Source organism: Salmo salar, chromosome 12, assembly GCF_965601325.2.
Source record: "Salmo salar chromosome 12, fSalSal1, whole genome shotgun sequence".
Classification (NCBI taxonomy): domain Eukaryota; kingdom Metazoa; phylum Chordata; class Actinopteri; order Salmoniformes; family Salmonidae; genus Salmo; species Salmo salar.
In genome coordinates this window covers 40,627,854-40,638,838 of record NC_138302.1, presented here as the reverse complement: position 1 = coordinate 40,638,838, position 10,985 = coordinate 40,627,854, and the positions used below count along the sequence as shown (strand labels likewise).

The following is a 10,985-nucleotide window of genomic DNA, read 5'->3' as shown; positions in this document are numbered from 1 at the left end:
GGGTGAAATGGAACGTCACACACACGCTTCTCTCCCGCACTAGTCCTGCCTATAGCTATTAATGATATATATGTATCTTGCTAAACAATTGGTATGGAATTACCCAATAGTGCGGCCGAGTCCTATCTTAGATTCCTCACAGGGGGCGCCAATATGTTGTGACGTTGTATTAGTTAATGTGACGACTGTTGCTCATCGAATGATTAAAGGTTTCTAATTGCGTGATTAAATGAATCAAGCAATTATTAACTCATTAACCTGGGGCACCATGGGAAAATTAGTTTCATTGAGTTTCTATTTCCAAAATTAACTCAAAGAATATCAGAATTTTGATTTTACAACAGTCGCCATTTAATCAATTTCCTCTACAGTCTCATTCTGAACGTCCCATAATCCGGGAATCTGCACGGACCCGGGTCCCACCAATGAGTTCGTACCACACCAATCTTAGTTGATTATTTATTTACAAGAAAGCTAAAATGATGATAAAAGATACACATACACAAAACACAGTCTAGGCTATTGATTAGGACTTAGTATAACGGGCCAACACACTATGGCGCGTGTTACCCAAAATGGGGATTTAAAAGAGAGAAAAAGAGAAAGTACATGAGAGAAATATACATTTGGGTGCATTCGTCAGCTATGCTTATTTTAACCCTAGCCTTGCTCCGAACTGCCGCTCTTATGGGTCAGAATACAATGATGTAATTACGTGTTGGAGGTCTCAGATGGGAAGCTCCGCGTGGGTCGTTTAGGCTTCTCAATGACGCACTTCTCCGGCGCAACTCTCTGGTTGTCCTCACGATGTCAGTGTTCTTTTGGCTTAGTGGTCTGATTCCTCGCCCTTGCTCTGATAGGGGTCTTCTGAGGACAGACAGCTCTGTAGCTCAGAGCTCACAGCATAGGAATGAAACAGCGTAGATACCACGATTCGATGGGGAGTGTAGGCCAGGTGTTCCAGCTTGAATTCACCCGCTTAGACACGGCTACTCATCCATAGCGTGGGTAGAAAAATATTTCTTTGTCTTCTTCCTTGTGTTGCGTTTTAGGGTTCGTTGACTTTTTAGACCTCGGCTGCAGCTTGGGTCACTTAGTCTGATCTGTTCATTCTTAACTCCCATGTCTTATACCCTCGGGTCAGATGTGGGCGTGACCGCCTTTAGGGCAATTCTCTGGGCGTACCAAGTTAAGAGGCAAGGTCTAGATTTTACTCAAATCCAATTTTAGACAACTAACTTCACATTTCATCTTTACCAAAACATTCTCTTTGATTTGGACATTTTCCACACAACGTACAATGTATAAACATCAGGCATATACTGGGAAAACTCTTAAAGTTACAATGTTTTCGTAATAACGTAATCTATTAACCTTTAATAACAAAACAAAAATTACATACATTTTCATATTCCATCTATCATCATGACCACCATTGTGGCTGACGGAAACCATTGTTCCAAAGTCCCTTTATTGCATGTTTAATGTTCTGAGGCTGGTTCTTCATAGTGAGAGGACAAAGGAATTTTGTCTGTGGCCTAAGATTTATCATGGGCGTGCGGGGTCATAAAACCCCCACATCTTCACACCCCTAGATCTCTCCTCCTCTGTTGAGGGTGAGAGATAATCTGTAGGGTTGTGGTCTCCTGTAACCTGACCTGATCAGGACAGTCATGACACCTGCCTCACGAGAGAGTGAACACAAATTTTCCTGGAAAACCAGGTGTGTGTTAATAAAAGCAGTTTGGATAATTCTAGATAGCTATAGGTTGGTCTTCCTCTAAAAGTACTAACGTTATCTTCAGTTAACATTAGCTAGCTAGATTGATGCAGCCAGCAGCTAACAATAATAATTTTGACTCACTGAATATATGTGTTTGGCACAGAAAGATGAAATGATCTAATGCTGCTACCCAAGGCCAAGAGATATAGAAGTTTGTGAAAAGGTTAGTCAGCCAGTTTGTTGGTCCAGTAATGTTGTAATTTATTTTATTTCCACTGTTGGTGATTATTCACAAATGTTTCTGGTAAAAAAAAACTACAAATTCAACAATAGAAGCACAATAGAGAACAAAAGAGGAAAGGCTCTCCCCCACTTGTGCCAAATCATGAGAATACCTGGACCTATGGAGATGTGCCTTTTATTAAGTAAATTAAGTATTAAATGAGGTGAAAAGAACACTGGAGTAAGACTTAAAATAATGAATAATTACAGAAGAACACTAGGTCAGATTATGAAATAATAGGTTTTATGAAACATTTTAAAAAAGCATTGTTACAAAGTCTACTGTGTATAGTGTAAAATACTTTTCTACATTGAAACCTGTCTGTCTTTAAAAAAAATGTCAAAGTCTTATGCTTAACATTGTTGGTTTATAGAGTGAAATTCATATTTAAAGACATTGTAACCATTTTTTGCATAACGCTCAGCCTTGCTATTGTAGTTCGCTACACTACAGAGTATGTTGTCCATTGAAGTTGAAATGAAAAATATCAAAGTTTGTGGTAGTTTAAAAGTGTTTGATCCACCTTAGGCCAGGAGTGTTTCCAATTCACATGACCCAAAAAGAAAACCCCCAGCCTTATAGTCATAGCACTGATGAAAAAGGAAGCTAACTATAATGGTCCCGTGTGGCTCAGTTGGTAGAGCATGGTGTTTGCAACGCCAGGGTTGTGGGTTCAATTCCCACGGGGGACAAAAATGTATGAAATGTATGCATTCACTACTGTAAGTCGCTCTGGATAAGAGCATCTGCTAAATGACTAAAATGTAAAACAAATATAAATAATAATAATATTTTGTCATAGCCTATGAATAGGACCGAGAGTTTTACCTGACCAGGTCATGAGATCAGGAAAAACTCCAGGCCCCAGAAAAGACATGTCAAAATTTGGCCACAACACTTTCTAACCTGTGATGCCACCTTTTCTCAACCACTCTTATCCTAATCAGTCAACACAAATCTGCTACACTTTCTTTGAGCATTTTACGCAAACAAATCGCTTGCAATATTTACAAATCAGAATAATAATCTTATCTTTAATTGATTTGTCCCTGTAGGGGAACTTGTTTTGGTGCTAAGTAGAACCCTTTTGAAGACCAATAAGAGGATTATTTGATTTGCGCAGCAAACCCAGAGCTCCAATCACAAGAAAGATGCAAATGTGGCCAATCTTTGCGAATTTAAAAAAATGTATTTAACAGAAAATAAAAGTTGCACACCCTCAAAACCCCTGCCTGCCCTGTTTGTTATTATGGACGATGTGATGGGTGCAGATTGGGTCGTAAGTGGCGGTCCCTCACAGTCCAGACCCAACATGGTGGTAGAGTGTTGGTCTGTGATCCACTTCAAACTGTCAATGCATAAATCATGAATCAAAATTGTGTCTATTGCAAGAACATATTGTAATTTCACATAACTATACCACAAGGTAGCTACTCTACCTGCTTAATTCACGATGAGAAAACTAACGAACTAGCAACCTAGCCAAGTTACTAAGCTATTTGTTAGCTAGGCTACCAGTTAGCTTTTTCCCCTTATCAAGCCTAGCTAGCTAGCCCTACTGGCTACTGACCAAATTAGCTAACATTTTTGATTGTAGGTACTAAGATTAGGGATGTTAATTTGCATAATTTAGTGAAATTAAATTGGTCTGTGTGTATTTTCTTTAGCATACACAGCCTATATTGAGGAGCGGAAAAGCCTATCAACTGTCGGAGAGCGCAAGAGCAGCTTCTCAAAAAGCTGGTACTGGAGTGAAAGCATGTGCTTTTGTAAACCCAGTTAGGGCCGGCCCTGGACGACAAAAAAACCTGCCACCCCCCTCCCCGCTAAATTATGTACAGCAGGGGTTGGCGATCGGTTTGGCCATGGGCCAATTCTTTTCTCAGCTAAAAGTCTGAGGAACAGATACAAGTGTCGCCATACATGGCTCCCTAATCTTGCCTAGTGGGAGGGCTGGCCCTGAACCCAGTCATTGTGCAACAAATAACAATTGTAAATGCAATTGTGTTTTAAAACCGGCCATGATTAAAACCTGTTAGGGCTAGGGGGCAGTATTTGCACGGCTGGATAAAAGAAATGTACCCGATTTAATCTGGTTACTAATCCTACCCAGTAACTAGAATATGCATATACTTATTATATATGGATAGAAAACACTCTAAAGTTTCTAAAACTGTTTGAATGGTGTCTGTGAGTATAACAGAACTCATTTGGCAGGCAAAACCCTGAGACATTTTCTGACAGGAAGTGGATACCTGATGTGTTGTATTACCTTTAAACCTATGCCATTGAAAAACACAGGGGCTGAGGAATATTTTGGCACTTCCTATTGCTTCCACTAGATGTCACCAGCCTTTACAAAGTGTTTTGAGTCTTCTGGAGGGAGATCTGACCGAACAAGAGCCATGGAACGATGATGGCCCATTAGACACCTGGCGCGCGAGTTCATGTTGGGTACCCTCGTTCCAATACGGTATAAAAGAGAATGCATTCGTCCACCTTGAATATTATTCATGTTCTGGTTAAAAAAGGCCCTAATGATTTATGCTATACAACGTTTGACATGTTTGAACGAACGTAAATATATTTTTTCCCCTCGTTCATGACGAGAAGTCCGGCTGGCTTAGGTCATGTGCTAACAAGACGGAGATTTTTGGACATAAATGATGAGCTTTTTTGAACAAAACTACATTCGTTATGGACCTGTGATACCTGGAAGTGACATCTGATGAAGAGAATCAAAGGTAATGGATTATTTACATAGTATTTTCGATTTTAGATCTCCCCAACATGACGTCTAGTCTGTATCGCAACGCGTATTTTTCTGGGCGCAGTGCTCAGATTATTGCAAAGTGTGATTTCCCAGTAAGGTTATTTTTAAATCTGGCAAGTTGATTGCGTTCAAGAGATGTAAATCTATAATTCTTTAAATGACAATATAATATTTTACCAATGTTTTCTAATTTTAATTATTTAATTTGTGGTACTGACTTGACTGCCGGTTATTGGAGGGAAACGATTTCCTCAACATCAATGCCATAGTAAAACGCTGTTTTTGGATATAAATATGAACTTGATAGAACTAAAAATGCATGCATTGTCTAACATAATGTCCTAGGAGTGTCATCTGGTGGAGATTGTAAAAGGTTAGTGCATCATTTTAGCTGGTTTTATGGTTTTGGTGACCCTGTCTTTGAATTGACAAAACATTACACACAACTCTTGTAAATGTACTGTCCTAACATACTCGAAATTTATGCTTTCGCCGTAAAACCTTTTTGAAATCGTAAAACGTGGTTAGATTAAGGAGATGTTTATCTTTCAAAGGGTGTAAAATAGTTGTATGTTTGAAAAATTTGAATTTTGACATTTATTTGGATTCAAATTTGCCGCTCTTGAAATGCACCTGCTGTTGATGGAGTGCACCACCTAGCCTTAAAAAGAGCTACTATTTTTACTTCTCAATCTCAGCTCATAATTAAAGCGCACCTCCCATTCGCCATTCAAGTGCATAGGCTGTAGTCAGTTGAACCTAGTTTGGGAAACGCTGCATTAACAAGCATTTCTCTCCTGTTCTGTTGGTTTTTATCAATTTTCTTTCATTCTCCAGAAGCGAAAGGCACAATCCAACTCATTTTAGAAACCCATCCTAGTTTTTGTGTATTGGATAGTTGATTGTTAAGATCATTGTCTCTCCGCTGACCCAGTCAATCAGTAAATGAAACAAAGCCATTCTAAGTTCCAATAAACCACCTTGTTTTTTATAAGAGGCAGGACTAACAATCACGTTAACAGATGTAAATCACGTTTGAATAGAGTGCCATGATAAAAAAGACTACAGAACAAAGACACAACAAAAATCACATAAAACAATTAGAAATAATGTGACTTACCTGAAATCAGTGGAGTATACTGGAGAACGGAAGAGAGAGAGTTCTATGTAATGCTATTCTCATTCTTCGGCGCTAGTGGAGAAAGACCACCAACATTTTGCTGGGGAACGGAAGATTGACTAGCTTGCTAATAATGGCGCTGGGAGCGGAGAGCCTTCGGCTATGGAGAGACCAGTTAGCAGCAGCGCGGGATCGCGACCAGAAAAGTCAGGGATCAGGACATTGAGTAGCGCGGGAAGTTGCAGCTCGAGGAGAGCGGACATTGAACTACAGCAAAGGGAAGTAAAACGGTCACTACTGGACTTGGGATTTAACATCATTCATAGAACGGGATAGCAGTGTGAACGGACAGTGTGAAGTTGGCAACAATAACAATTAGCCACAGTAGCATACAGTGCAGTTTACGCAAATACGGCTATTCTGGAAACTCATGAACTGGAGCATATTTTTTATAACTAAACCAAGATAGAACATAGCCTGTCGCTTCCAATGGGAACAACTGATCCATAGTGGGCAGAGGAAGCACGGAGGAGGCAGAGCCAAGCACAAGCTAGCGAGATCCTATTTGTGCTTTCTAGCATAATCTGCATATTTCCGTTAAGGAACGTCTACTGTGAATTGCGCATGTGCAATAACTGAATTTGCCTTTGCACTCCTAAACAATGCAACTTTTGCAAAGGATAAAGTTTACAAACCTTAGTCCACTCTGTTTATAGCATATTATAGTTTTGGGAACAGAAAACTGTATTGAGATCAAATGTTTCACGATGAGAATATTTGCAGAATGTTGGCCAAAATCCATCCTGTTCCGTCTTTTCCCACTGGGCTTCCTCTTCACTACCATATTTGGGAGTGATTGGAAACGCCAAGCAGATGCTTCACATTTAAACATCCAGTGAAGTATCTGTCTCATTGTTCTTTCTGTGATATCACTAGCTCTGACTATAGAAGCAGATTACAAACTCATTCCAGCTGAAGACAACTAATATGGTAACTAATATGAGAAGCGAATTGGTGTTTGTTTGACACTAAAAGAAAGAACATTAGTCAGCCATAGATTGTGTAGACATCGAAACTGGGACGAGTGTGTCACTATGCTTCTCTCAATGCATAATCATTCCTCGCTGGGGGTACTTTTCACATCTTTTAGGCATACTTACCAATGGACAGTCAAACATTTTCAGGTCATGGTTGGCAATAATTTTATTAGAAAATATGTATAAAGCCTATAGGCTTAAATAAATGAATACAAACACATTTTCTGATTACAGTACTTGTCCGATACATTCTTTTCACCACATGTGGCCAAGGTGAGAGTTTGTAAAATACAGACAGTAGTAGACATACATCTAATTACAAGTACAACTTTTCTTTTTAAGCATACTAAAATAAGCAAAATACCCTCATGGACCTATTCCTGTTCTATTGTGAATAGCAGTGGTCCACTACAATAATAGCTGAGCCCCTTAAGTAGCCTAATAGTAACAAAATAGAGCAAAAACAACAAATGTCATTATATATAATAATTATTACATTTCTGTATTAGATATGTAGGCTTATGTTTTATATATAACAAATATTATTTTATATTAGCCCTATATCTACTATTCTTATTGTTTTCGCTGTTCATAATTGATCACTTGGCTACATTGACCTTGTCATTCATGCCATTAAAGCATATAAAGTGAGAGGGAGAGACAGGATTAGTGGTAGCATATTCATAAGATTTAGAATTTTCTGGGGAGAGATTTAAAAGAGCACACAGCAGGAAAAAAGGAGAGGTTAATGAGACGCAGAGCAGGGCGATACTCACCACTACGCAGGTGCCTTACCAGAGAAGGAATCCTTAATGGAACCATGGAAAACCACAGGTGTGGCAAATCATAAATCAAGTGGCCACCTCTACTGCGCTGTGTAGATGATAAATCCGAAGAGATGAGTTGGCAATGTAAGTAAAAGTCATGTGAAATTAAATCACTGAATGATCCATCCACATTGCGTCTCATAACAAAGCTTAACACTTTGGAGAAGTCAATGGGTTATCAAACGGGATTCTCAAACGAGAGACCACAGTTGACATCCACTAGTTGCACATTTCACTCATCTACATGTTTTTAAATAATCATGCAAAAATCATGCAAATACTAAAAGATGCTGTGACGCCAAATTTCTTTAAATAAATCTAACTAATCAATAAACAAGTAGGCTACTTTCAGACATCAAAGATTGTTGTTGTCTATAATATACAAGGGGGTTAGGGTATAGGCCTGCATGAGGGGATTTGATGGAGGAAGACATTTCATCAATAATGGGGCGATCTGGACTAGGATTAATATGCTGTAGCAATTTTACGAAATAGGCTTGAATTACAAACTGACCCATCATAGCATGCATGCAGCCACCACTTCAAATGAATTAATGAAGTAATACAAATAATTGAGGGTTGTTAGCTACAAGTAAATAGAAGACTATCAGAAAAAAGAGCAGTACGGCAATGATCAAACATTAATGCATGAGACTAGTGTTATATGGATCATAGAAAGCAAGCGAAACCTTAATGGAACCTAGCACGGGCTCACTGTCAAGGCTCAGAACTATTTGAATGTTAAGCATTGTTAAATATCCAAGCTGTGTCCCAAAACTATCATTACTGAAGTTGCACTTGAAAACTCTCGTTATTTACCGACTGCCTCAGACCACTCGTAGAACATCTTAAGTGCGTTGTTAGATGCGTTTTTTTCTGACTGCATCTCTTTATACCCAAAAGACATCCACTAAACATAGAAACATATTTATCAGTCTCTCTGTGACCGCCGCTGACAACTTCACAACCGTTAAACTATGTAACTGTTTTAAAGTCACTATTGGCCTCATGGTGAAATCCCTGAGTGGTTTCCTTCCTTTCCGGCAACTGAGTTAGGAAGAACGCCTGTATCTTTGTAGTGACTGGATTTATTGATACACCATCCAAAGTGTAATTAATGACTTCACTATGCTGAAAGGGATATTCAATGCCTGCTTTTTTTTTACCCGTCTACCAATAGGTGCCCTTCTTTGCGAGGCATTGGAAAACCTCCCAGATCTTTGTGGTTGAATCTGTTTGAAATTCACTGCTCGACTGAGGGACCTTACAGATCATTCATTGTCTGTGTGGGGTACAGAGATGAGGTAGTCATTCAAAAATCATGTTAAACACTATTATTCCACACAGAGTGAGTCCATGCAATTTATTATGTGACTTCCTAAGCACAGATTGTTAAAAAAAAAAGCCTATTAAATGGTATGCATTCACTCGCTAATGTTAAACAAGCATATGCAGTACGAACAAAAGCAGGACAACTGAAAATAAAGTGTGCACTAGCGACACCACTTCCTCATACTTACAAAATAAAGAAGAGGTAAGTCACATTGTAAATGGCATCCATAAGTCTCAAAAATTAATCAGCAATGAGAAACCAAGTCGGTAATGTCAACGGTTAAACCATTAAAGATGTATCGCATGCCAAAACATTGTGTTTCTTAACACTGTTTTGTTTATTTACCACTGGTATTGTTTTAAAGTTGTTTTAACCGTTGACATCTGCAAAGACATGGCCACAATTTACACGGTCGAGAAACGGGGGTTTTGTGACTTCGTCCTAACACCCGACCCAAGAGCATGTCATGCCTAGATCAATTCCCCTCATAAAAATTAAATGGGCAAACTTGCAGAAGGGCTAACTTGCAGCATGCCATAGGGGGAAACAATTGCATTTGAAAATATGGATAGCAGCATGCTATGTTTTGGTTGCATAGTGAAAATTGTTACCAAACTTGCCTACTGTTGGGTGAAGAGAATCTGAAAACATACTTACTCATGTCACTGATGGAGTGCTAAGGTTTAGATGGTCTACACCAAAAGTGAAGGGTTATAGGAGGAAGGTACAGTTGAAGTCAGAAGTTTACATACATCACAATTCCTGACATTTAATCCTAGCAAAAATTCCCTGTCTTATGTCAGTTAGGATCACCACTTTATTTTAAGAATGTGAAATGTCGGAATAGTAGAGAAAATTATTTCTTTCAGCTTGTATTTCTTTCATCACATTCCCAGTGGGTCAGAAGTTTACATACACTCAATTAGTATTTGGTAGCATTGCCTTTAAATTGTTTAACTTGGGTCACACGTTTCAGGTAGCCTTCCACAAGCTTCCCACAATAAGTTGGGTGAATTTTGGCCCATTCCTCCTGACAGAGCTGGTGTAACTGAATCAGGTTTCTTAGGCCTATTTTCTATAGAATTGAGGTCAGGGCTTTGTGATGGCCACTCCAATACCTTTATTTGTTGTCCTTAAGCCATTTTGCCACAACTTTGGAAGTATGCTTGGGGTCATTGTCCATTTGGAAGACCCATTTGCGACTGACTGATGTCTTGAGATGTTGCTTCAATATATCCACATAATTTTACTCCCTCATGATGCCATCTATCTTGTGAAGTGCACCAGTCCCTCCTGCAGCAAAGCACCCCCACAACATGATGCTGCCACCCCCGTGCTTCACGGTCACCCCCTTTTTCCTCCAAACATAACGATGGTCATTATGGCCAAACAGTTCTATTTTTGTTTCATCAGACCAGAGGACATTTCTCCAAAAAGTATGATCTTTGTCCCCATGTGCAGTTGCAAACCGTAGTCTGGCTTTTGTATGGCGATTTTGGAGCAGTGGCTTCTTCCTTGCTGAGCGGCCTTTCAGGTTATGTCGATATAGAACTCGTTTTACTGTGGATATAGATACTTTTGTACCGGTTTCCTCCAGCATCTTCACAAGGTCCTTTGCTGCTGTTCTGGGATTGATTTGCACTTTTCTCACCAAAGTACGTTTATCTCTAGGAGACCGAACGTGTCTCCTTCCTGAGCTGTATGACGGCTGTGTGGTCCCATGGTGTTTATATTTGCGTACTATTGTTTGTACAGATGAACGTGGTACCTTCAGGCGTTTGGAAATTGCTCTCAAGGATGAACCAGACTTGTGGAGGTCTACAATTTTTTTTCTGAGGTCTTGGCTGATTTCTTTAGATTTTCCCATGATGTCAAGCAAAGATGCACTG

At 39.3% G+C, this 10,985-nt stretch overlaps 1 non-coding gene across 1 annotated transcript; it reads left to right on the top strand.

Annotated features, from left to right (window-relative positions):
* Window positions 1–2,624: 2,624 nt before the first annotated feature.
* Window positions 2,625–2,698, top strand: trnaa-ugc (transfer RNA alanine (anticodon UGC)). The gene has a single exon. It is a non-coding gene; the product is annotated as a tRNA-Ala (tRNA).
* Window positions 2,699–10,985: the final 8,287 nt, after the last annotated feature.